This window comes from Oryctolagus cuniculus, chromosome X (genome assembly GCF_051225735.1).
Source record: "Oryctolagus cuniculus isolate XC-2025 breed Fujian yellow rabbit chromosome X, ASM5122573v1, whole genome shotgun sequence".
NCBI classification, from domain to species: Eukaryota; Metazoa; Chordata; class Mammalia; order Lagomorpha; family Leporidae; genus Oryctolagus; species Oryctolagus cuniculus.
In genome coordinates, this window is record NC_142888.1 from 36,075,613 (window position 1) to 36,103,512 (window position 27,900).

At 41.9% G+C, this 27,900-nt stretch overlaps 1 long non-coding RNA gene across 1 annotated transcript; it reads left to right on the plus strand.

The window, feature by feature from the left end:
• The first annotated feature begins 3,196 nt into the window (after nucleotides 1–3,196).
• On the plus strand, nucleotides 3,197–27,560 carry LOC149119604 (uncharacterized). The gene is made up of 3 exons (XR_016228312.1): nucleotides 3,197–3,851; nucleotides 26,208–26,322; nucleotides 27,150–27,560. It is a non-coding gene; the product is annotated as an uncharacterized LOC149119604 (long non-coding RNA).
• Nucleotides 27,561–27,900: the final 340 nt, after the last annotated feature.

Consider the following 27,900-nt stretch of genomic DNA (forward strand, 5'->3'; position numbering starts at 1 on the left):
GCCGGCGCCGCAAGGCGGAGGATTAGCCTAGTGAGCCGCGGCGCCGGCGGGACGCGGGTTTTATCCAGCTAGGAGGGAATTTGCAGGGGTGTAGAAGGCAGCTGGCAGAAGAGTGGGGCTCTTTGAAGTCTCCGGGAATTTCCTCCTTATCAGTTCCATAGCTGCCCTGTGAAGCTTATCTGTTTTTTTATTTGCATTGCAAGCAGTCCAGGAGGGTCTGGTTCTGCACCAAGGATCTCAGGGAGGAAGCGGGCAGGGTGGGGGAAGGAGGAAGAATGGGAGGGGAAAAGTGGCACAAGTCCTTTAGAGTCAGGGTCTCAGGTCCCTCAAAGAAGCCAAAGTTCACCAATATCCCTGGCAGTACACCAGATTCTAGATTACACACTGGTTTGCATGATTCTTTCCAGCCCCCAATATAAGAATGAAATAAAAGACACACTGGGGAGGAATGTAAATCAGCCAGTAAAACTTTTTTGAAAGTAGTAATAATACAGTTACTGCTCAAAATAAAGTGCCAAATGGAAGGGAGAAAAGTCACATGGGTTCATATAGTATTGGAATCGACCCCCTAAAATATATATGAAAGTTCCCCAGAGGTCGAGACTGGGGTGCCACATATGTTATCAGAATTTGGAGTGCCATACGATATCATCATATGCTTATTAATAAATCCCCAATATTAATAAGCCCGCGTGGGTTCTTGTCTAATATTTACAGAAGAATTCTAAATACCGGCATAAATGAATGAGGCAGCATGGTACATTTTAGGCTTTTATTTAGTGCAAAAGATGCATAGGAGAGAGAGGGCTTTAGTTCAGTCTAAAGAGAAGGGAAAATCTGGAAATTAGGGTAGAGTTCATACCAAGCAGAAAGCAGGCCAAAAGCCATGTGCAGCAAGCACTTTGAGCAGCTATCCACCGTTTATCACCAGCAGCAAAGCACTCCTTGCCTTTTATATATTTCTCACAAGGGAGTGGTTATGTTACCAGTAAATGGCAGGGTTCTTGTCTTCGTGCAAGAAAGAATTCAGGCATGAGACATGGAGTAGTGGAACGTAAAGTAGCAAGGTTTGTTAGGGAAGGGACATCTGTAAGAACGGATGGGCACCTCTCCAGACAGAACCTGAGAGAGAGTGCCCAGTCGCTCGGACTAGGGGAGAGTGGGGTTACATGGTTGAGTGGAGAGATTACACCTGGGCATGCCAGGTGGGCGGCTCAGCAGAGAGGCAGAGGGCTGAGCACGCAGTCTGGTTGAGGCTGGGGGTTTTTAACGACATGGGTCTTTGTCTTCACACATCTCCTCCTGAAACAAAGGATTTTATGGATGTAAATATTAAGTAGCTCCTGAGTTTTCCCTTGAAGGTATCAGACAGGAGGAAGCCTAGCTGGCGCTGTCCTAACCCAGGATCCAGAGCAGGGTATTTGAAATGCAGATACTGGGCTGCATCTGGAAGATTGTGGAAGATTTGTCAGGCAGAAGGGGCAGGGACCCCCACCTGGCAGGTTATCGGGTAGAAGGGGGCAGGGCAGGATGCGAATCCTGCACTGCCCCTGAAACATTTTTGGGATGACTTTGAGATGCACATGCATATGCTGGACATAGACGTCTTCTCTTGAGGCCTTTGTCACGCACACATAAACTCATATCTGACTTCCTACCTAACAGTCACATGGTCTAGTGGGCAGGTGGGCGCTCAGGTCGGGTCAAGTAGGGCATGATGTCACATGGGGGTGTGCTGAGAGTATCAGGTAGGGCTTGAGGTCAGACAGGGGCATGGCGAAGGTGTGCTCTAGCAGCTCACAAACCTAATCAGTTTTAGCCTGTATGCCTGTCTACTTCACCAGTATCGTGAAAAAATACATTATATCTAAAAGAATAAGTTTCTAGAAATTAGGTACTTGTGATTTTGTTTAAACATTTAATTTATTTGAAAGTCAGAGTTAGAGGAGAGGCAGGGTGGGGGGCAAAAGGTGGGGGGATCTTCCAACCACTGGTTCACTCCCCAAATTGCAGCAAAGGCTAGAGCTGGGCTGATCTGAAGCCAGGAGCCAGGAGCTTCCTTCGGGTCTCCCATGCAGGTGCAGGAGCCCAAGGATTTGGGCCATCATCTACTGTTTCCCAGGCCAGAACAGAGAGCTGCTGGATCACAAGTGGAGCAGCTGGGTCTTGAAAAGGTGCCCATATGGGATGCCAGCACTGCAGGCGGCAGTTTTACCCTCTGTGCTACAGCACCGGCTCCTAGGTACTTGTTCTTTTCCTCAGTACATAAATATTGAGAACACACTGCTAGACACTTAATTTGGTTTCCTGAAAACGTAGTGGTTAGCAAAACAACCATAGCTCCTGTTCTTGGGAAGATGACACTATGCTATTTACCCTTAAGCTAGAGGATCAGGGTATATTTCGCTTTCCATCTCAGTTATTAAATATTCTTCCTTTCTTATAGATTATGTATTTTTAGGAAGGGAAATGAATAAAAATTTTCAAATGAAAATGAGTAAAAATTAATAAAACTTGTTCTTCATTTGAAAATCTTTTTAAGATAGGCCAACTCTTCAAATATTTTTGTTTAAAAGACTTTGAAGCCACAATGCAATATAGACCTTATTGAGTGTGTTCTATACAATTATTTATTCGTTTGAAAGGCAGGAGGAGGGGAGGAGGAGAGAGAGAATTTCTGCTGGTTCACTCCCCAAATCCCCCCAACAGCCTAGGAATCCGGGTCTTCTATGTGGGTGGCAGAGACTCCAGTACTTGAGCCATCACCTACTGCTTCCCAGGAGCACATTAGCAAGAGGCTAGAACGGGGAGCAGAGCAGGGACTTGAACCTAGGCACTCTGATATATGATGCGGGACTTCCCAAGTGGCATTTTAACCTCTGTGACAAATGTCTGTCCCCTTCATTGTATTTTAAAAATGAAAAATAAATGCATTTGTATGAATAAAAAATATGTAAGGAAATGAATTACAAAATACCATGGTTATCTCTGGGTGATGGGACTGGGGATAAGATTAAATGAATAATTACAATGAAAGAAAAATATACTGTATCAACATAAAACAGATCTATATAGAGTCCAGCACAAGGTGGGGAAAGAGAAAGACAAGACTATTTAGAGAAGCGGAAATACAGGTTGCTAGGGTACCCAAGCAGCCTCTCATGAGAAATGGTAATTACAAAAGCAAAATGTTTTTGTCCACTAGCTGTGAGTCTTCATGAGGGACACATCAGGAAAGGGCGGCCTCAGCACGCAGACCTGACAGGCAGAGACAACAAAAGAATTAGCTTCTTCCTTTGGCTTCCGTGGAGTTTTTTTCAAACACAAAGGGCGGGGCAGACAGGCGGGCAGAGCCGTTTCACGTCGCAATGCTGCCATCTGCAGGTGTTGCAGACCAAGTACCGCCAATTTCCCACAGAAAAATCCATCTTTTCCGCTGATTTTCTGCCCCAAACCGAGAGATGTCGGCTAGGGACGTCCAGCAGGATGAAAGCTCCGACCAGATGCTGGCTCGGTACCGGCCGCTGGCCCTCCGGCGACCCGTCCTCTGCGCGGAAGCCTTCCCTGGTCCCACCCTCGGAACCATAGCAACAGCAGCCAAGTCCCCGCGCCACAGGAAAAACGCGAGCGTGCGGGCGGGACTACACGCTGATTGGAGGGTTCTGGGCCTGCGCGTCGGTGCCGAGTGACGTCGTTGCCAGCCTGCACTTCGGCGTCAGACTGCCAGTTTACTTCGCGGTAGCCCTAGAGGATGGGACCTGTGATGTCCAGGACTTGCTGCCCGACTGTCCCAGCCTCCTCCACCGCTCCTCGCTGGACACCTGTACCAATCCCCTCATGCACCGCACTCTGTGAGCACGCTTCTCACGTAATACACTCAGTGTCTGTTTCAGCCCTCATCCCTTTGGTCCTTTCTGTGTTAGGTTTTAGGAATTTAGGGTTTGAAGAAGGCGAGGAAGCGGCTAAAGTAGAAAGGACTTTGTTTTAGGGGGAACAGAATGGGGGGAGGGTAAAGACAGTGGGGGTGTGTGTGGCTGAAGCCAAGTTTCATTCCTTTTGAGGAGTAGGCAGAGTCCCTTCTTAAGATGCTTGTTGGGGGATGTGCAGAAAGGCTCTTTGGTGAAATTTACTATGATTGAGCAATTTAGAATGTCCCAGGTGAGGGTCATTCCTGAGCAAATAAACACTCCACTAGCCTTTGGATTACCTCTCTGTGCCAGTCCCACCAGGTTTGGGGGCTAAGGGTTAAGTGGCCTAGCAGGTTCTAACATTCTGGAGACCTCAGTGCCCACGAGGCCAATGAGAACACCACCTGCGCTTCTGTGTCTTCACAAATGTTCTCCTCGCCATCTCAGTCTCTCCCACCCACAGTCATGCCCTGGGCATCAAGCAAAATGGTGCCTTTACACCATGTCCATTACGTTCTCCCAACACCATCACCCATCCTTCCAGCATCCTCTTTCTAATGGTCTTGCATCCGCTGCCTTCAACTACATGGAGGCTTCCAGTCCACCTGCCACACCATGATGCTCATCATCTACCAGGCCTTCCTAACTTAGCACATCAACTCCCCCACCCCCACACACAACTCTTCTGTTTCATTCTCCTTCCTCCCTTCTCTCCAGACAAAAATAACCTAAAAACTCTGCACCCTCCATAACTATTTTCTGTCTCCTCTACCTACAAGAGCCCTGCTCAAGAACCAGAACCCAATCTCCTTGTGATAATCACTGATATTTCCTTGAAAAAAATAGATCAAAGAAAAAACACTCATCCTTTCCCCCAAAACACTGGATCGACATTGTAACCTATGCTGCCCCTGTGGAAGAAGCCAGGATCACCAACCTCTCTACACAAATCCTATACCCTTACACCTTCTCAAGGAGCAGGCTTTTGTGATGGTCATTATTTCTCCTGAGTTGTCATACCTCTCATCTGAATTTGATGACCCACAAACGTGTTCATGTTTTTTACCCCTTAAACAAAATGAAATAAAACATAAGCCTGTTCCTTATCCCACATGCCTTGAAGGTACCATCGCATTTTCTTGATGCTCAAAACAGCAAATCTGTTTGAAGGAGTGAGCTTTTGCAGTTCTCATTTCTTTCTCTGGAAACATCATGTTCTTTACTGGATACTTCCATCTATTACAAACATGCTCTTCTTTCTCACACCTTAAACAAATTGAAGTAAAACATAAGCCAAGCCCTTATCTCATGTGCCTCCAAGGTGTGCCACATTTCCCTCAAATGGCAAACAGGAAATTTATCTCCACTTTGACAACCATTATCATTGCAAACCAGTTCAACCATTTTCTATCTACCTTCTCCCTCACGAGAAAACTGATCTCCACATCAACTAATTTATGATCATGCCCCCTCCTCACTTTACCATATCTCACATGACTTTAGTACATTTGATAGTCCCTTCTTTAAAAAACTGTCCCCTATGGCCAGGGCTGCAGTGTAACAATTAAAGCTGCCATCTGCAACACTGGTCCCCTACATGGGTGCTGTTCAAGACCCGGCTGCTCCGCTTTCAATCCAGCTCCCTGCTAATGTACCCATGTGGGAGACCTGGAAGAAGCTCTGAACTCCTCGCCTTGGCCTGGCCCAGCCCTGTCTGTTGCTGCCATCTGGGGAGTGAACCAGTGGATGGATGCTTGCTCTCTATTTGTCTGTCTCTGCCTCTCTTTGTAATTCCAACTTTCAAATAAATACATAAATATTTTTTTAAAAAAAACCTGTCCTTCTTATGCTTCTTCTTGTCCTCTCTCCATTCCTTTAATTTTATGTTTTATTTTTGGGTTAGTGACAATACACTTTCCTGGTGTTCCTCCTACCACAGTAACCACTTAACTCCTTTTCAGTGTTCATTACTTCTCATTTCCATTTTTGTTTTTTAAAAAGATTTATTTATTTATTTGAAAGTGCTAAGGTGGGGGAGGGGAGAGAGAGAGATCTTCGATCTGCTGGTTCACTTCCCAGATGGCCACAATGACTGGGGCTGGGCTAGGTCAAAGCCAGGAGCCAGGAGCTTCTTTTGGGTCTCCGACATGGGTGCAGGTGCACAAATACTTGGGATGTCTTTTGTTGTTTTTCCTAGTTCATTATAAGGGAAATGGATTGGAAGTGGAACAGCTGGGATTTGAGCCCATGCCCATATGGGATGCAGGTATCAAAGGCTACGGCTTAACCTGTTATGCCACAATGGAGGCCCCTTGCTTCTTGCTTTCTGCATGAATGTTAACAGCCCGCATCTACCCCTTGCTTCTCATGTCACTCTCTTTCTTGTTTTTTTTTTTATTAATTTGTCTATCATACAGCATTATATAATGTGATCTCCTACATTTATATGTCACTTTCCAACACATCCTCTGAGATCTTGATTTTTCTCTGTTTCAATGACCAAGGGATATCATATATTTAATAGGGTGCCCTAAGCATGTCTCTTCTGTGTGTTAACGTTTTGCTTCTACTGTATTCTTTTTTTATTTTGACAGGCAGAGTTAGTGAGAGAGAGAGACAGAGAGAAAGGTCTTTCTTCTGTTGGTTCATCCCCCAGATGGCCGCTACAGCCAGCACGCTCGCTGATCCGAAGCCAGGAGCCGGGTGCTTCCTCCTGGTCTCCCATGTGGGTGCAGGGCCCAAGCACTTGGCCATCCTCCACTGCCTTGTATTCTATCATCATGCCTTTTCTTTTAATTTTTTTGAATTTGGAAAGTTTTCAAAATTCACAGAAGCAGAGGCTAGTGTAATGAAATTATATGTTCCCTGGATTCAACATCAATTGATTTTTGCCACACTCATCTTACTATCCCTTTTTTTTTTTTTGCTACAGTATTTTAAAGCAAATCCTTGCCATCATGCCATTTTGGCCCCCTACTTTGATATGTATTTCTAGAAAATAATATATTGTTACATAATTTCTTGGTCAGTATCATGGCTAGTATGTAATTATCAAGTAATTGTATATGGCATGTAAGTGTCAAGTAATTGTGTGACAATATAACTGATTTGCTAAACTTGACTCAGATTTTGAAAGGAAGATGTTCTTGCCTTCAGAAATATGGAGTACAAAAAGTATAATTAAAGGCAATCTTTGCTGAGTATTTAACATCCACAAGGCATTATGCTAAGAATATGCATTATCCTGTACTTCACTTCTCCCAACAGTTTTATGCAGCCAGTCTTGGTTGTACCCTTATTTTTATCCCGATTTTACAATGAGGGTGTTGATATTTTGAAATGTAAGGTAGCCTGGCATATCCTTTTGGATTTAGCCATCTGAATGTTTTTTGTATCCATCCCCTTGTTTCCTTAGGTAAAAACAATCACATCATCTTTTGTCCTCATTATGATCACTCTGACCTATTTCGGTTCTTTGAATGTGCCAAGAGTATTTCCTCAGTAAGGCATTTGGCACAGTTCCTTTTGCCTGGAACTGTCTACCCACAGATCCTTAAAAAGCTGTTTCCTTCTCAATGTTACAGTTTCTATTCAACTATTACCTTTCCAAGGAGGATTTCCCTAACTTTCTATGTATTTTATCCCTGGTCTAAGATTTGAATTATTTTGTTCCTAATATTTATCTCATTAAATCGTTTGTTCATTGGTTAGTTGGTCTTATATCTCCTTCCCAGCTAATCACCAAGTTGCCAAGTTACTAGCTACTACTAGAGTACCAAACGCCTATTGTAAGAGGTTCCATTAATATTTTTTGAATGAACAAAGGACCACTTGAAACCTGCTTGTTTGTAGTTTTGAGCGGATAGCAAGAGGCGATGTCACTTGATAACATCTCTTCCAATTGATAGCTAATTTTAAATGTACATATGCTCCATAACAATTCCTATAGGATTCTGGGTATGCATTTTAGAGCTTTAAGTGAAACATTTCCCTGCCTTGTCTTCCTTCCAAATCATGAAATTATTTTATTACTACATAAAATGGTACATCCATGATAAACGGGGGGTGGGGGGTGGGAAAGGAAGATGTTAGCCAATTGTAAGGTTACCTAGGGTGGGTAGTAGTACCATCTTTTTTTTTTATTTAAAGGAAAGAGTTTATTGGGGAAACCCAACAGACTAGAGGGAAGGGGCAAAGAAGGAAAAGAGGGAGAAGGAGAGTGTAAGAGAGACAGATATCAGGAGACAGAGAGGAAGAGAGAAAGCCATGTGTTCAGGAACAGCTCCTTTTAAAATTTTGCCGGGGGGTAGGCAGGGAAGTAGGAGCAGCAAATCCATTAGGATGGGGGTGGGGCTGACACCAGTGGTTGGGCCATGTGGCCACCTGGCTTCCAGCAATGGCAGTGGGGGCTAGAGCCTAGGATGGTGTCAGGGTGTGGATCGTGCCATAGATAAGACTGCACCATTTTCCTAACATTCTCCCCTTTTGTTTTTTATAAAGCAGGAGTTGTATGGGATTACACTAGTCCCAAAACTCCAGGAGGGGTAGAGGAATGATGATCTGTCTTTAGAGCTACTTCCTGCTGACATGGGGTGATGAGTTACTCTTTGCTGGCATGGGGAGATGTCTCAAGCCACTATCTCCTCAGTGGAGAGCCGAGTATATCCCTGTAGCAGCATTTGGTTGTCCACCTGGTTGCTGAAGGCCTTGGTTTGTTCCATTATCACCAGCTGTAAACACTTAAACAGACACTATAGTATAAAAGACAGGGTGAAAATAGCAACCAGTGATCCTAAGAGTGGCATTAACCAGGTAATGAGAGGATTTCATAGAGGAGAGGAAATGAAGAGGGGTCTCTGGACCCTTGTGAAGACTGTTTGATGGACGTGGTTTAAATCTGATCCCAGCCAAGACCAGGAGAAAGGCCACTCATCTTTTGCAGGTAGAGGGGTTTGTCTATAGAGAAATTCTGAATAATCATACAACATTAAATGGGGGAGAGGACCATCAATACACACAGGTTGGGAGTAGAGCCATTGATGTTAGAGTAGAGGCTATGATTACAAAGGAATGAGGCCCCAACTGGGCTAGACAGGGTCTAGAACAAAGGACAGAGTCATTATAGAGGACCTAAGAAAGGTGCTATCTAAGCCACTACTAAGTTTTCTGATTGAGAGGCAAATAGAAACTGATATAAGGTGCTTGATAATAATCTGGTGGGCTTTAAGGCCTTGTCAGTTAAGAGGCCCAGAACTGTCTCTCTCTTCCCATGGGGTACATTCTAAGGGAGGTATGAACCTTTTGGGGAAGGCACCCTGTTGACTTCCATTACCTACCTGGCCTGGGAGGAGAGCTGGCCAGGTAAAGGCAGGAAGCATCTCTAACAGGAAATTTACAGTTCTGCCTGCAATGTTACTGACCCTGTTTGGCCGTCCCCTGAGCAGTGGTGGTCACTTTGGAAGCTGGGCTGAGTGAAGGGCTTTTCAGCTTAGAGCCAGCAAGGTTTGTGGCTCTGGCCTGGGTGTCCTTCGACTTCAGGGCAGGTCCATTTCCGGTCCAACTCTTGGCTGGCAGAGCTGCCAGGGCTCTTCATAAGCTGACTTCTGCTGAAGCCCGGGCTTAATTGGTGCCATCATAACTTTATCTGTAGAGAAATACTGTGGCTGCAGAAATCCTTAATCTTTGTGTTCTGGATTCATCAACTGCACATTGGATAGTCAATGTATGTGCACATATTGGTACTGGAAATTGCTTATTCTTAGAACAGAACAGATATTTGTGAGCTCTCCAAATATGTTTGATAGCATCACTGCTTTTCCTGTTAGCAGCTGCCAGCTACTGGACCCAGAAGCCTGAGAAAAGGCTGAAGGATGCCAGAGCAATCTCAAATCTTGAGATGATGGATACTTATAGTAGAAAGTGAGAAACAAATGCCTTATTTAATACTGAGATGAACTTGTACCCATAATTCAGTAGAAAGGCCACTGAAGGCTATTTTCCAGGGATGAGACGTTTTCAAGCATTCTCATTCCAGTGATTTTATAATTAGGACAGTTGTACTTTCATTTTATTTTTCAATAATCTAGAATGTATGCCAAATGGTAATGAGAAAAATAATGTCTTAAAAGTTTAAACTATTTGAGGCCAGCGCTATGGCACAGTAGGTTAATCCTCCGCCTGCGGCGCCAGCATCCCATATGGGCGCCAGTTCGAGTCCCAGCAGCTCCTCTTCCAATGCAGCTCTCTGCTGTGGCCTGGGAAAGCAGTGGAAGATGGCCCAAGTCCTTGGCCCCCTGCACCCGCATGGGAGACCCAGAAGAAGCTCCTGGCTCCTGGTTTTGGATCAGAGCAGCTCTGGCTGTTGCGACCATTTGGGGAGTGAACCAATGGAGGGAAGACCTTTCTCTCTGTCTCTTCCCCTCACTGTCTGTAACTCTACCTTTCAAATAAATAAACAAAATCTTTTTTAAAAAGTTTAAACTATTAAGCTTATATCAATTGTTGCCACTTTATTTTATTAGATAACAAATATGAAAGTCTAAAGATAAAAAAAAAATTGTGGAGGCTGGTGCTGTGACACAGCAGGTTAATGCTCTGGCCTGAAGTGCCGGCATCCCATATGGGTGCCGGTTCAAGACCTGGCTGCTCCACTTCCGATCCAGCTCTCTGCTATGGCCTGGGAAAGCAGCAGAAGATGGCCCAAGTCCTTGGGCCCCTGCACCCTCGTGGGAGACCTGGAAGAAGCTCCTGGCTCCTGGCTTCAGATCGATGCAGCTCTGGTCATTGTGGCCAATTGGGGAGTGAACCATCGGATGGAAGACCTCTCTCTCTTTCTCTCTGCCTCTCCTCTCTCTGTGTAACTCTGACTTTCAAATAAATAAATAAATCTTTTTAAAAATTTGTGTGTTCATGAAGTTCCAGAACTAACAAAGATGTGAACACACACCCAAGCTTGGACCCATAGCTCTTGGAACACATCACATGCTCCAGAAGAGTTCTGTGCTGATCAACAATCCTTAATGCTTATCAGATGATGATAAGGCAAGATTTCTTATGAGTGAAGCTCTCTGGGCACTCATGAAATTTGCTGATGCAGCACCTCATAGGCTCCTTTTAAGCAAACTGGTTATCTTGAATGTTTAGTTCATTTTTATCAAGAGCTTGTCCTGCTCCTTCTGATGCAAATGATGATACATAATTATCTCTCCTATTTTATGATTGTTTATTAGCCTTTTTTGACTCTTAAACAGAAAATGTAAATACTAAAGTCTTCTTTTTATGACCTAAAGATATTACGAGAATACTTGTGTCAGCATGAAAGAAGATGGAAGGAAAAGAGTGTTCTGTGTCAGTTAAAGAGGAATAGAAGGCACAGGAAAGCAGTGGCAGACTGAAGTAAGGTTCTCACTCCTCATTGCTATTATTCAATGTAATGCTGGAAATTTTACCCAGAACCATAGGCAAGGCAAAGAAACATGATAGATACAGATAAAAAAGAAAAAAGTCAAATTATCCATGTTTGCAGATATCATGATTCTGTAGAGAGACCTAAACATTGTGTCAAGAAACTGTTAAAACTGATAAATCCACTAAAGTGGCAGTACACAAAAAATGCAAAAATCAGTGACTTTTTAAAAAATATTTATTTGGAAAGGCAGAGTTACACACAGAGAGAAGGAGAGTCAGAGAGAGAGAGAGAGACAGAGAGAGAGGTCTTCCATATGCTGGTTCACTCCCCAAATGGCTGCAATGGCCAGAGCTGTGCCAATCTGAAGCAGAAGCCAAGAGCTTCTTCTGGGTCTCCCATGCGGGTGCAGCAGCCCAAGGACTTAGGCCATCCTCTATTGCTTTCCCAGGCCACAGCAGAGAGCTGGATTGGAAGTGGAGCAGCCGGGAATCGAACCAGTGTCCATACAGGAGGCCCACACTGCAGACGGCGACTTTACCCGCTAAGCCACAGTGCTGGCCCCAAGTTTCGCATATCTTATGGAACTGTGCCCAATATCTGCTGGCCATAGATAAGATAAACCATGTAACTAGAAAACACCCAAAACTGCTGCTACCCTTCAGAGTTTTTGGACCCAAAATTTCCCTTCAAGTTGCTGATTGTATCTCGGTATGTAATCCCCTCTCTGATTTTCTTTTCCCTGAGAAGTTTCCTTTCAGTCATATTTCCCTGCCCTCTATGCAAATCTGTGTCATCCAAATAAAAATGATTGCATGCTGCTGCCACCCTGTGGTCACATCTTTTCCCACTGGGGTATAACAGCACTTGAAGATGTATTGTAATAAAGACGTTCTTTATAAACCCTAATGTGACCACTAAAAAATTATAGCTGCTAAGCCAAGGAAGAAGAAAAAAATGCAACCATAAAAACAGTTGATTAATCCACAGATAGGAAAAGCAGAAAGGGACCAAGGTTTTATACTTAATATTATGGAGAGGAAAATGGTAGACTATTATTGTTAGCAAATGAAATATTTGCGATGAAAATGGCTGTATCTACAGCCATATCCCAATTCACTGTTCGCTTTAACATTCACATAATAAATTTTGTGAGTCTGTGAATTCAACTCGCATTCTAAGTTGGAAACCTACAGTGCCAAGTTGTCAATTTGTCCAGTTACCTCAACTCTGTGGCTATAACAGAAATTTTGAGAATTATCATAGGGGTTTCAAGGTGGATCTTAAGCTGATGACTCAGGGGCTTATAATGGTTCACTTTTGTAAAGCTATACACCCTTCAGTATTTGACATTTTCAGGCTCTTACTATTGTTCCAATACAGCAACAACCTAGTCCCCCTTTTCCTGTCTCAAAAGGGAACTTCATTCTAGGGGATTATTGAGTATTCTTGCATGAAAAATTAGCTTCTTGTCAATTTTGCTTTGTGTCCTTTTATAAGAAATAGATCCTTCAATTTATTTTTTTAAAGATTTATTTATTCAAAAGTCAGAGTTACACAGAGAGAGGAGAGGCAGAGAGAGGTCTTCCATCCGATGGTTCACTCCCCAATTGGCCGCAGCAACTGAAGCTGTGCTGATCCGAAGTCAGGAGCCAGAAGCTTCTTCCAGGTCTCCCACACGGGTGCAGGGGCCCAAGGACTTGGGCCATCTTCTACTGCTTTCCCAGGCCATAGCAGAGAGCTGGATCGGAAGTGGAGCAGCCGGGTTTTGAACCAGCGCCCATATGGGATGCCAGCACTTCAGGCCGGTGTGTTAACCCATTGCGCCACAGCACCAGCCCCAGATACTTCAATTTAAAAGCCACTCAACCACACCCCCAGGTACACTACTTATGCCATCCCTTCTCTCCCCAGATGTAATCATTGGCATGAGTTCCGAATATTAAATGATTCTTTCACGGACTATTTCAACACTGCCTTCATGGGGTGCCAAGTTCTCATCCCTCAGTATCAACTAGATATCTAGATTTTTTTTAACCTTAATTGAGCCAGATAATCAAACCTAGATTTCTCACAACAGCCTGCCCCATATCTGTCAATGTCAGTTATCTACTTCTCACTCATTGTATCAAAGCCTGAAACAGTTTGGGTCCTTGGTTTCAGCCAAGGTTATATTTTCAGGAAACACATTTATTGGAAGCAAAATTTCTCACAGAATGAACAAAAAATTTGGAGAACCAAGGTCAGAAAACTGGTAGCCAGTCAGCTGGAATCACACCACAGGGACAGCCTTGGCTGGGTGTAGCTCGTGCATTCAATCAGCAATGAACACCACAGATGGCACTGTCATTGGATGCTTATTAAGCATGTAATGAGTGTTATAGGAAATGGCCAATGCTAAAGGGACAGAAATAATAAGGAGAATGAGTAAAGGCAGTGTTGGACAAGTGCAGAAGCACACACATGAACACATTTACAGGTGTAGAAAGACATGATTGGAAGTAACCTGGACATTGTCAGAGATAATGAACCACAAAGCCCCATCATTAGTTAGATGTTCTTTTCACAATCCCAGGATTCCATAAGTGAGTCTGCTGTGGGTCAAATGCCTATACTAAAGCTGAACGAATTTTAACTGTACTAAGAACCATTTCAAGCATTATGTAGAAACCAATTGACAACAGTGAGCTTACTCAGGGCTGGTGTTGTGGTGTAGCAGGTAAAGCTGCTGCCATATGGGTACTGGGTTGTGTCCTGGATGCTCCACTTTCTATTCAGCTCCCTGCTAATGGCCTGGGAAAAGCAACAGATGATGGCCCAGGTGTTTGGGCCCCTGCCACCCACGTTCAAGACCCAATGAAGCTCCTGGCTTTGGCCTGCCCAGTGCTAGCCATGGCAGCCATTTGGGTAGTGAACCAGCAGTTGGAAGACATTCTCTCCCTCTCCCTCTCCCTCTCCCTCTCCCTCTCCCTCTCCCTCTCCCTCTCCCTCTTCCCCTCCCTCCCACCCTCCCTCCCTCCTTCCCTCTGTATGTCTCATTCTCTCTCTGACTTTCAAAATAACCAAAATTTTTTTAAAAAATAGTGAGCTTGTTCTGGTCAGGTCCTAATCGTTCATCTTCATAGATAGCTAAGGAAATAGCCTCTAGGTATTTGTATTGTATCCTATAAAGTAGTGAACTTCAAATGCTTTATTGCAATGCTGCTTGTAGCCTACAACACTGACCTCGTGAACCACTGTGGATTGCAAATCAGTTTGGAAACATTAAAGTTTTTCACAGAAAATCTGTAGTGGTTAGTAAAAGGTGCAATACAAGTATATGCAGACACACACAAGAATCCCCATCCATTTTGTCCTCATCCTTGGGAATTCAGGTTTTTTTCAGACAAAATAACATCTTTGATATGAGCTGCAATGACTACCGTAAAACGTGTAGTGTCTAATGAAATGCACTAGTAAGTTCCACTAGCAAAGCTTCACATGAAAATTCTGATAGCAGCATCTGATTTGCATATGACAACTGCCACGTGGTACAGACTGGAATTCACTGGTAAAAGAATCAGCAAGGGCATGTGACCTCTTATACTCTTGGTATCCCATGGACAGCTGTGCTGGAGCTGGGGTGCAATGGCTAACCATCTTCCTTCTGTGTTCTCTCTCTCTCTTTTTTTAAAGATTTACTTTATCTATTTGAAAGACAAAGTTACACAGAGAGGTAGAGAGAGAGAGTTCTTCCATCTGCTGGTTCATTCCCCAAATGGCCACAATGACTGGAGCTGACTCGATCCAAAGTCAGGAGCCAGGAGCTTCTTCTGGGTCTCTCACACAGGTGCAGGGACCCAAGGACTTGGGCCATCTTCCACTGCTTTCCCAGGCCACAGCAGAGAGCTGGATCAGAAGAGGAACTGCTGGGACTAGAACTGGCACCCACATGGGATATTGGGGCTGCAGGCCAGGGCTTTAACCCATACGCCATAGTGCCAGCCCCATGTATTCTCTTTTTATAATCTAATTGTGAGATTCTTATTTCGGATTCCAAGGCATCAATAATTTGATCTCAGATGCCAACAGGTGTGTGATATTAGATGTCAGTTATTTAAGGGGCTTTTGAAAAGTGTCAACTGCTCAGAATCAATGGAGTTTGACCCCCAATTTTCTCAGTCCCATGGAAACCAACTTTTTCATAGATTCTCCTGTTTGGCCATGTGGGAAGTTGCAGAAAGAACTCTTATAGGAAGAGGGGCTACTGTTAATCCCAGGAACTACTCCTTCTTATAGCAGCCCAGAAAGAATTCCTGGGTCAGCTATCAGGTAATTATTTTTTTTCTTTATAGTGTCATTCATACATTCTACTTTCTGTTGTGTCACAAGAATTACTTCACAACTTTCTTCCATCCAAATCAACATACATTCCCTGTAAACTCATTCAGTGGGCCAGGATTTACCTCACAGGAACAACAGGAGGAAAATAAAAATTGGCATCAGATTGAAGACCTGGAGGCAAGTCATTCAGGAATCATCAAAGCCCTGGTTCTTGTGACCCTCAGCTATCAAGGTATATGGTGACGTGTATTGGCCATCTTCTGGTTAAGTGTTCACAGAAAGATTAAATGCAGAAGTCCCTATCTCATGTACTGAGGGCTTCTGCAATACACTACCAGAAATGGGTTAGGAGGGAAAATGTCAACTAAAATTTGGTAAGCAGAGTGTCCTTGCTGAGAAAGAAAAAAAATACAGAAAGATATCAAGGATTATGCTTGCTTCCACCTTAAAAACAGAAGATCTGGGGTCAGTATTTTGGTGCAACCAGTTAAGCCACCACTTGTGATGCACCACATATGAGCCAAATCCCACATGAGTTCAAGTCCTGGCTACTCCACTTCCGACTCAGCTCTCTATGAATGCACTTGAGAAAGCAGGGGAAGATGGCCCAAATGTTTGTGCCTTTACCACCCACATGGGAGAACTGGATGGACTTCCAGGCTCCTGGCTTTGGACTGGCCCACCCCTGAGGCATTCTGGCCGTTGCAGGGAGTAAACCAGCAGATAGAAGATTGAGCGTGCGCTCTCGCTTGCGCTCTCTCTCTCTCTCTCTCTCTCTCTATATATATATATATATATATCTCCATCCATCCCTGTAACTCTGCCTTTCAAATAACTAAAACTTTAAAAAAATCGCAAGAGCCATAATTTGTTTTTAAGCTATTATTAAAGAGAGAGAGAGTGACAGAGACAGAGACAGAGAGAGAAAGAGAATCTTTGCTTTCCTCACATGAGTATTTCCTTAAAAGAAGTATAGCTGAATGGAATATATAAGAGTCAGTTTAAATATATATTCTAATTCAGTACAAATAGCTACTTTCTTATGAAAAGACTCCTATCTATCCTTCCCTTCAGCATCTACCCTCCTATATTCTTTGATGAGATAAGTTCTATGAACTGAAATAATGCACACAATTTACTGTTACATAAATAAGAGCTTATTACTCCATTGGCTTCATCAACATAAGTTTACTGTTCAAGAATCTCTTGTCTGAGAAGTTATTATTCATTCCAGGAGCTATTCAGAAAAAGAGCTAAATGTCATTTTAGAACCCTAAGACTCTACACCACTTGGCTCAAAATTCTTGCTTAACTTTGTCCACCAAACCTAAACTGCATGACTCCTACCCAATCATAAGTATCTTTAAGGTCTTTTCACCCATGAGATGCTAGTGTGTCTGTGGAGGTATTGTTCCCCCTTAACAGCATTATGCAATCATGTCAGCACTGTCTTTTGAACAGGTTACTTAGCTGATGATGAACCTAGTCACTACTACTATACTCATTCATCATGTGACAAGAGACTGAGCCTAGATCCTAGATTTTAGCACCGATATCTATGCATGTTTCTAAATCATACATTTAATTATCACAGGCATTTTCAAGGGAATTAGCTACCAGTTCAAAGACTTAAATGCACAGCAATGTAACCAAAAAATGAAGAAAATAAATCTGACTGTATTTATTCTATGCAAATGAAGAAAGGCATTGAAAGCATGACCAATAAAGACAAAAAACAGCTACAGAGAAGGAAATAACATATCAAAGCATATATTTTTATTCTTTTTTTCTTTTTTTAACTTTTATTTAATGAATATAAATTTCCAAAGTACAGCTTATGGATTACAATGGCTTCCCCCCCATAACGTCCCTCCCACCCGCAACCCTCCCCTCTCCCACTCCCTCTCCCCTTCCATTCACATCAAGATTCATTTTCGATTCTCTTTATCTATAGAAGATCAGTTTAGCATACATAAGTAAAGATTTCAACAGTTTGCTCCCACACAGAAACATAAAGTGAAAAATAATAGATGATTTTTTTAAATGATGATGAAATCAGATCAGACCTATTGTCATGTTTAATCCCAGTGAGAGTCAAGTTGGGAATTGATAATTTCTTCTTCTTTTTTTTTTTTTTACAGAAGATCAGTTTAGTATACATTAAGTAAAGCTTTCAACAGTTTGCACCCCCATAGAAACACAAAGTGAAATATACTGTTTGAGTACTCGTTATAGCATTAAGTCTCAATGTACAGCACATTAAGGACAGAGATCCTACATGAGGAGTAAGTGCACAGTGACTCCTGTTGTTGACTTTACAAATTGACACTCTTGTTTATGGCCTCAGTAATCTCCCTATGCTCCAGTCATGAGTTTCCAAGGCTATGGAAGGCCCTTGAGTTCTCCGACTCTTATCTTGTTTAGACAAGGTCATAGTCAAAGTGGAAGTTCTCTCCTCCCTTCAGAGAAAGGTACCTCCTTCTTTGAAGACCTGTTCTTTCCACTGGGATCTCACAGAGATCTTTCATTTAGTTTTTTTTTTTTCCAGAGTGTCTTGGCTTTCCATGCCTGAAATACTCTCATGGGCTTTTCAGCCAGATCCGAATGCCTTTAGGGCTGATTCTGAGGCCAGAGTGCTATTTAGGACATCCGCCATTCTATGAGTCTGCTGAGTATCGCGCTTCCCATGTTGGATCGTTCTCTCCCGTTTTTATTCTATCGGTTAGTATTAGCAGGTACTAGACTTGTTTATGTGATCCCTTTGACTCTTAGTCCTTTCATTATGATCAATTGTGAACTGAAATTGATCACTTGGACTAGTGAGATGGCATTGGTACATGCCACCTTGGTGGGATTGAATTGGAGTCCCCTGGTATGTTTCTAACTCTACCATTTGGGGCAAGTCAGCCTGAGCATGTCCCAAATTGTACATCTCTTCCCTCTCTTATTCCCACTCTTATGTTTAACAGGGATCACATTTCAGTTAAATTTCAACTCTTAAGAATAACTGTGTATTAATTACAGAATTAAATCAGTAGTATTAAGTAGAACAGACAAAAAAAAACTACTAAGAGGGATAATGTATTAAGTTGTTCATTAACAGTCAGGGCTATACTGATCAAGTCACCATTTCTCATAGTGTCCATTTCACTTCAACAGGTTTCCTTTTTGGTGTTCAGTCAGTTGTCATCGATCAGGGAGAACATATGGTATTTGTCCCTTTGGGACTGGCTTATTTCACTCATCATGATGTGTTCCAGATTCCTCCATTTTGTTGCAAATGACTGGATTTCATTGTTTCTTACTGCGGTATAGTATTCTAAAGAGTACATATCCCATAATTTCTTTATCCAGTCTACCGTTGATGGGCATTTAGGTTGGTTCCAGGTCTTAGCTATTGTGAATTGTGCTGCAATAAACATTAGGCTGAAGACCGCTTTTTTGTTTGCCAATTTAAATTCCTTTGGGTAAATTCCAAGGAGTGGGATGGCTGGGTCAAACGGTAGGGTTATCTTCAGGTTTCTGAGGAATCTCCAGACTGATTTCCATAGTGGCTTGACCAGTTTGCATTCCCACCAACAGTGGGTTAGTGTCCCTTTTTCCCCACATCCTCGCCAGCATCTGTTGTTGGTAGATTTCTGCATGTGAGCCATTCTAACTGGGGTGAGGTGAAACCTCATTGTGGTTTTGATTTGCATTTCCCTGATTGCTAGTGACCTTGAACATTTTTTCATGTGCCTGTTGGCCATTTGGATTTCCTCTTTTGAAAAATGTCTATTGAGGTCCTTGGCCCATCTCTTAAGTGGGTTGTTGGTTTTGTTTTTGTGGAGTTTCTTGATCTCTTTGTAGATTCTGGTTATTAACCCTTTATCTGTTGCATAGTTTGCAAATATTTTTTCCCATTCTGTCGGTGGTCTCTTCACTCTCCTGACTGTTTCTTTTGCAGTACAGAAACTTCTCAATTTGATGCAATCCCAATAGTTGATTTTGGCTTTGACTGCCTGTGCCTCCCGGGTCTTTTCCAGAAATTCCTTGCCTGTGCCAATATCTTGAAGGGTTTCTCCAATGTTCTCTAATAACTTGATGGTGTCAGGTCGTAGATTTAGGTATTTAATCCACGTTGAGTGGATTTTTGTGTAAGGTGTAAGGTAGGGGTCTTGCTTCATGCTTCTGCATGTGGAAATCCAGTTTTCCCAGCACCATTTATTGAATAGACTGTCCTTGCTCCAGGAATTGGTTTTAGATCCTTGATCAAATATAAGTTAGCTGTAGATGTTTGGGTTGATTTCTGGTGTTTCAATTCTGTTCCATTGGTCTATCCATCTGTTTCTGTACCAGTACCATGCTGTTTTGATTACAACTGCCCTGTAGTATGTCCTGAAATCTGGTATTGTGATGTCTCTGGCTTTGTTTTTGTTGTACAAGATTGCTTTAGCTATTCGAGGTCTCATGTGCCTCCATATGAATTTCTGCATCATTTTTTCTAGATCTGAGAAGAATGTTTTTGGTATCTTGATTGGGATTGCATTGAATCTATAAATTGCTTTTGGGAGAATGGACATTTTGATGATGTTGATTCTTCCAATCCATGAGCATGGAAGATTTTTCCATTTTTTGGTATCCACTTCTATTTCTTTCTTTATGATTTTGTAATTCTCATCGTAGAGATCTTTAACGTCCTTGGTTAAGTTTATTCCAAGGTATTTGATTGTTTTTGTAGCTATTGTGAATGGGATTGATCTTAGCAGTTCTTTCTCAGCCATGGCATTGCTTGTGTATACAAAGGCTGTTGATTTTTGTGCATTGATTTTATACCCTGCTACTTTGCCAAACTCTTCTATGAGTTCCAATAGTCTCTTAGTAGAGTTCTTTGGGTCCCCTAAGTAAAGAATCATATCGTCTGCAAAGAGGGATAGTTTGACTTCTTCCTTCCCAATTTGTATTTCTTTAATTTCTTTTTCTTGTCCGATAGCTCAGGCTAAAACTTCCATAACTATGTTAAATAGCAGTGGTGAGAGTGGGCATCCCTGCCTGGTGCCAGATCTCAGTGGAAATGCTTCCAACTTTTCCCCATTCAATAGGATGCTGGCCGTGGGCTTTTCATAAATTGCTTTGATTATATTGAGGAATGTTCCTTCTATACCCAATTTGCTTAGAGTTTTCATCATGAAAGGGTGTTGAATCTTATCAAATGCTTTCTCTGCATCTATTGAGATAATCATATGGTTTTTCTTCTGCAGTCTGTTAATGTGGTGAATCACATTGATTGATTTGCGAATGTTGAACCATCTCTGCATACCAGGGATAAATCCCACTTGGTCTGGGTGGATGATTTTCCTGATGTGTTGTTGTATTCTATTGGCGAGAATTTTATTGAGGATTTTTGCGTCTATGTTCATCAGGGATATTGGTCTATAATTTTCTTTCAGTGCTGCATCTTTCTCTGGCTTAGGGATTAAGGTGATGCTGGCTTCATAGAAAGAATTTGGGAGGATTCCCTCTTTTTCGATTGTTCTGAATAGTTTGAGAAGACATGGAATCAGTTCTTCTTTAAATGTCTGGTAGAATTCAGCAGGGAATCCATCTGGTCCTGGGCTTTTCTTTGTTGGGAGGGCCTTTATTACTGATTCCATTTCTGTCTCAGTTATGGGTCTATTTAGGTTTTCTATGTCTTCATGGTTCAATTTAGGTAGGTTGCATGTGTCCAGGAATCTATCCATTTCTGATAGATTTTCTTGTTTACTGGCATACAAGTTCTTGTAGTAATTTCTGATGATTCTTTTTATTTCTGTGGTGTCTGTTGTTACGTTTCCTTTTTCATCTCTGATTTTATTGATTTGGGTCTTTTCTTTTTTTAGTTAGTTGGGCCAATGGGGTGTCAATTTTGTTTATTTTTTCAAAAAACCAGCTCTTTTCTTGGCTGATTTTTTGTAATTTTTTTTGGATTCGATCCTGTTGATTTCTTCTCTGATTTTAATTATTTCTCTTCTCCTTGCTAGATTTGGGTCTGGTTTGCTGCAAATTTTCTAGGTCCTTGAGATGCGCTGAAAGCTCATTTATTTGGTGCCTTTCCAATTTCTTGATGTAGGCACCTATTGATATAAACTTTCCTCTTAACACTGCTTTTGCTGTGTCCCATAAGTTTTGGTATGTTGTGCTGTTATCCTCATTTACTTCCAGAAAGTTTTTGATTTCTCTTTTGATTTCTTGAATGACCCAGTGTTCATTCAGGAGCATGTTGTTCAGTATCCATGTGTTCGCATACTTTCTGGGGTTTCCTGAGTTGCTAATTTCCAGCTTCATTCCTTTATGGTCTGAGAAGCTGCATGGTATGATTCTAATTCTATTAAATTTGCTGAGACTTGCTTTATGACCTAGTATGTGATCAATCCTAGAGAAGGTTCCATGCACTGCTGAGAAGAATGTAAAGTCTGTAGATGTAGGATTGAAAGTTCTGTAGATATCTGTTAGATCCATTTGGGCAATAGTGTCGATTAAATCTGCTGTTTCCTTGTTGATCTTCTGTCTGGATGATCTATCTATTTCTGAGAGTGGAGTATTGAAGTCCCCCAGTATTATTGTATTGGAATCTAAGTCTCCCTTTAAGTCCCTTAGCATATCTTTTAAATAGACCGGTGCCCTGTAATTAGGTGCATATACATTTATAATAGTTACATCTTCCTGTTGAATTGAACCCTTAATCATTATATAGTGCCCCTCTTTGTCTCTCTTAACAGTTTTTGAATTAAAGTTTATTTTGTCTGATATTAATATGGCTACACCTGCTTTTTTTTTGGTTTTTGTTGGCATGGAATATCTTTTTCCAACCTTTCACTTTCAGTCTGCATGCATCTTTGTTAGAGAGATGTGTTTCTTGTAGGCAACAAATAGTTGGGTGTTGTTCCTTAATCCATTCACCAGTCTGTGTCTTTTAACTGGACAGTTCAGGCCATTCACGTTTAATGTGACTATTGATACATAGTGACTTTGCCCTGCCATATTCCCGGAGATATTCTCTAGTATATGCTTTGAGCTTCCCATGCTCTTTTACTGGTAGGTGTTCTTCCTTTCCCTTCTTTCATATTGATGGCCGTGTTTCTGTGTTTCTGAGTGTAGCACATCTTTAAGTATCTTTTGCAGGGCCGGACGAGTGGCCACAAAGTCTTTCAATTTCTGTTTGCTATGAAAGGTCTTTATTTCACCTTCATTCACAAATGAGAGCTTAGCAGGATATAATATTCTGGGCTGGCAATTTTTCTCTCTTAGCACCTGTGCTATGTCTCGCCATTCCCTCCTAGCCTGTAGTGTTTGATGAGACGTCTGCTGTGAGTCTGATTGGAGATCCTCTGAGAGTAATCTGACGTTTCTCTCTTGCACATTTTAGGATATTTCTTTATGTTTCACTGTGGTGAGTTTAATTACAACGTGTCGTGGTGAGGATCTCTTTTGGTCATGTTTACTGGGGGTTCTATGAGCTTCCTGTACTAGGATGTCTCTGTCCTTCTCCAGACCCGGAAAGTTCTCTGCTAGTATTTCATTAAAAAGGCCTTCTAATCCTTTCTCTCTTTCCATGCCTTCAGGAACTCCTAGAACCCGAATGTTGGTTTTTTTAATGGTATCCTGTAGATTCCCGACAATATGTTTTAGATTTCTAATTTCCTCTTCTTTTCTTTGGTTTGACTGTATCCTTTCCTGTTCTCTGTCTTCTAAGTCCGATATTCTCTCTTCTGCTTCACCCATTCTGTTTTTAAGGCTCTCTAATGTGTTTGTCATTTGATCTATTGAGCTCTTCATTTCATTTTGATTTCTCTTCACTATCACACTTTCCTGCTCTACTAGTTTCTGCGTTTCATTTTGATTCTTCCTTAAAATTTCATTTTCACAAGAGAGATTTTCAATCCTGTCCAATAAGGATTTCTGTAGTTCAAGGATTTGCTTTTGAAAACTTCTAAATGTTCTTATCATGAATTTTTTGAAATCCATATCTTGCATTTCTTCTATCTCATCATCTTCATAATCTTGGCTTTGGGTGTTTTGTTTATTTGGAGGCATCATAGTGTCATCGTTGATCTTGCTCCCTCTATTTCTGTGTTTGTTACTTGGCATAGTTAATTCTGTTTCCCTCACTGTGAGTTTTTTTTTTTTTTTATACAATGTCCGTGTTAAGTGGACTGCCTGCTGTTGGAGGAGCCTTGGAGACTTGAGATGGGTGTGGCCTGAGAGCTCTGCTTGGTTCTTCAGGGTTACAGGTGTGCAAAGGTGACACCCTCAGGTTATGCGTGGTAAATGTCTATTTATTTATTTTATTTTATTTTATTTTATTTTATTTTATTTTTTGTTCAGGAGGTAAGTAATACTGCAAGGCTGAGCAGAATGGATGGTATTTAGCTTCGCTGGCTTCTACCCAAAGAGTCTGTGAAGGCTAGGTTTCTCCTGCAGACTCCCACTGGGTTGCCTAGGCTACTGAATTGTAGCCTTAACTCTCCCCTTTTATTATGTATATCCCAGCTCTTTGTCTCTTGCTGGCCTTTGCAAGGTTGGCAGAGAGTGGAACTTGTCTGTACCAGTATGCCCCCACCTTTTTTTTAATTAATTAATTTATTTATTTATTTTTCCTTCTCTCCTGTCGTCAGTCTATTGGACTTTCCTGCTTCAAAACCCGCGTCCCTCTAAAATTCTGTCCGCCGTTTCCCCGCCAATGTCTCCGGTTACTGAGCTCACCTCCGCTTCCAGTGCCGATGTGTGGACTCGGAGCCCTGGGTGTCCCTCCTCTCCCCGCTGGTGTCTTGGTCACATAGACTCCCCTTCCTGCACTGGCGCTCAGACTCTGTGGCTCCTGTGGTTCGGCTTCCGCGTGGTGGGCGACCCTGCTCTCCCAGTAGGTCCTTTGAGTCACAGCGAATAGCTCTGGAAGAGTTTCCTCTGCAATTTTTTTCCTGATCCTTTTTCTGAGGCTACCATAACTCCGCTTTTATTAAACTAAATTTTCCCGGACTATCGGTGCACGCCCTCACTATTCTGCCATCTTGGCTCCGCCCCCATATCAAAGCATATATAAAAATAGGTATTAAGATCCTCAGTCACTATTTTTGTCACAGGTGATCTTTATGAGACACATTCTTATGTAAAGTTATCCTAAAAGAAGTTCCTTCAAAGTTCCTGGAAAAGAAAGATTGGTCAAGAGAAAGAATTGGGGCTGGTGCTGTGGCATAGCAGATGAGGTCACCACCTATGACACTGGCATCCCATATGGGTAATGGTTCAAGTTCTGGCTGCACCACTTCCCATCTAGCTCCCTGCTGATGTGCCTGGGATGGCGGGGGAGAATGGCCAAATCCTTGAGCCTCAGTACCCACTTAAGAGACCTGGAAGAGGCTCCTGGCTACTGGCTTCAGACTGTCCCAGCCCTGCCCATTGTGACCATTTGGGCAGTGGGCCAGCCAATGGAAGATCTCTCTCTGTCTCCCGTTCTCTGTCTGTAAATCTGCCTTTCAAATAAATAATTAAATATTTATTTATTTTTTATTTTAAGAGATGGGCCAGCGCTATGGTGTAGTAGATTTAAGCCTCTACCTGCAACAACGGCATCCCAAGCCATCTTCCACTGCTTTTTCAGGTGCATTATCAAGGAACTAGTTCAGAAGTGGAGCAACTGGGACTCAAACCAGCACTCATAATGGGATGTGGATGTCACAGGAAATGGCTTAACCTGCTGCACCACAACACTGGCCCCTGAATTGGCCTATTTTCTAAATGAGAAGATTGAGGTTCAGATATTGTGCCTTACCAAAGGGTACATGACTGGAAGAATATAGAGTCCTTTCAACTGCCAGAGATAGGTGATTTAGAAGATAGCATCTTGACTGGGAGCTGAAGAAGTTGGAGTGCTCGGTATGTGCACTGATTCCTTCAGGGAGAAGTTGGGAGAGGTTTAATCACTAGTGTTGGAGTAGGTGAGGAAGGCAAGGGATGTATTCACATGCCCATTCAGACTCTGGGAAGTCTCTTGTTTCCTTGCTCTGGCAGCTTCCAGATACAGGTTTGCAGAAGCCTAATCCTCAGGCAGTAGCTTGAACACTATATAGACAAATCCCTTCCAGGGAGAAACACTGAGCTTGGGATTTTTGCCTGCTGACTCTGCACTGAGCATGTGAGAAAGTGCTCCTGCACATGTTTAAAGTTGCCTTTTATCCTCTGAGGTCTCATGGGACATGCAAAGGTCAAACCCAGTCACCCCCAGATGTAGGTAATTTAGGAGCCAAACTCAAGGGCGACAGTGAACATTGGGAAGCTGTATGTCTGCTTCAAACCCTCTACTCCTTTGGGATACTCTGGGAGTTGAGAATTCCCATTATATTATAAGGTGCTGTGCTTTGAGTGGGGCTGGAATGAGAGGTTAAATTTAAATGTGATTTAAATGTGGATATTTTGTTCAGTTTTCTGGTGTGTAAGAGTTTCCAATTGATTCATATTCAAATGCTTATTCAGTGCAGTGGTAGAAAATCCAGTCAGGCGCCTCCTATTCCATGATCTGCTAATGTCCCTCTATAACTTTTGTATTTTATTTTAAGAAATACAGAGAGAGAAGGAGAAAGGAGAGAGGAGAGAGAAGAGAGGAGAGAGAGAGAAACCTTCCCAGATCACTTCCAGAGAAAGGAGAATGGAAACATGATTAAAAATTCTCAGGTATCATACAAGACAGTGAAACAAAGTTAGTGGATGTTCACAGCAAAAAATGAAAATCTTAAAAAAAGTTATTTGTAAAAATTACTTGCAATTGTATCACCTAGATATAAACACTGGTATCATGTTGGTGCATAATCTTGTGTACACTTATCTATCTAATTACACATAGATAGAGATTCATCAAGTATCTCAAAAATTATGATATAACTAGTACTAGGATCTACTTTAGTGCCTGAGCATTTAAAAAAAACCCTGATGTTACAAATGCATTATGTATTTCATAACAACAGAAACTGTTTCAAAAATCTGAAAACTGTTATGTGTAGGTTAAAAGACTAACACTAAAAAGTAACAAAATGATTTCATATTTTGTAATTCAGTATGACTTTGATACAATCTGTTTTTGTATCTGATAGTGCCTAAGTCAGGCAGTCACACATTCAGGACTGAACTACCTTTCATTGACTCTATATATGTGGAATTATACTATTAGTGTATCACTAATACTATCCTCGTATTATTAAAATGCAATATTACAAAAAACAAATCCATGTAATTTGGCATCTTAATGAGTTTTATACCTGCTTCTGGCACTTTTGAGAGCACTAGATCTGATATAATCTCCCCTTTGACATCTAAACCATCTCCTTGTTTACCTCCAATTGTGGGCTGAGATAGATCCTGCAGATCAGCTTCCAGGTCTGGTCCTTAGAATACAAAGGTTACTGGGGCCAGCGCTGTGAAGTAGTGAGTTAAGCTACCACCTATAGTGCTGACATCCCATATGAGTGCTGGTTCAAGTCCCACCTGCTCTACTTCCATTCCAGCTCACAGCTAATGTACCTGGGAAAGCAGTGGAAGATGGCCCAAGTGCGTGGTTCCCTGCCACCCAAGTGGCAGACCTGGATGAAATTACTTGCTCCTGGCTTTGGCCTAGCTCCGCCTTATGGTTGCTGTCATCTGGGAAGTGAACCAGTAAATGGAAGATCTCTCTCTGTAACTCGTCTTTCAAATAAATGAATAAATATTTAACAACAACAAAAAAGAAGAAAATTTGTCAGTTTTCCCTCCAAAGCACTTACTTTTAAAAACAAATGTTCTGCTTTTCCAGGTGTCTTACTCTTTCTGTAATTTTCCATTTCCCTCTCCCTGCATTTTTTTCTTTTCTTGTCATACTGTGGACATGGTATATGTCCCTTTCATATTTTGATATAAAAAATGATGGTGATGGCTCAAAACTACTGTGATTTTGTAATTTATTATCAAACTGGAATATCTTTAAGTGTAAATAGAGTTATTATTCATATTTACACCTAGTGTATCTATGAAAACTTGGGGAAAATGGCTGCTTTAGTTTTAAAAAAGTCATAAGGGTAAACTACTTTTAACAAAATATTTTTGTATTTCTGCACAATAGAGAAAAACAAATATAATATTTGTCTTTCTATTTGCTTCCCTTATATAGTTGCAAATGTGATATTAACTTTCAGCTATTTTATATTCAGGAATTAAATTACACATTTTTGTGAACTCCTTTTTCCTTAGTTTTCTGTGTGTTAGTCATATTTTTAGTAAAAA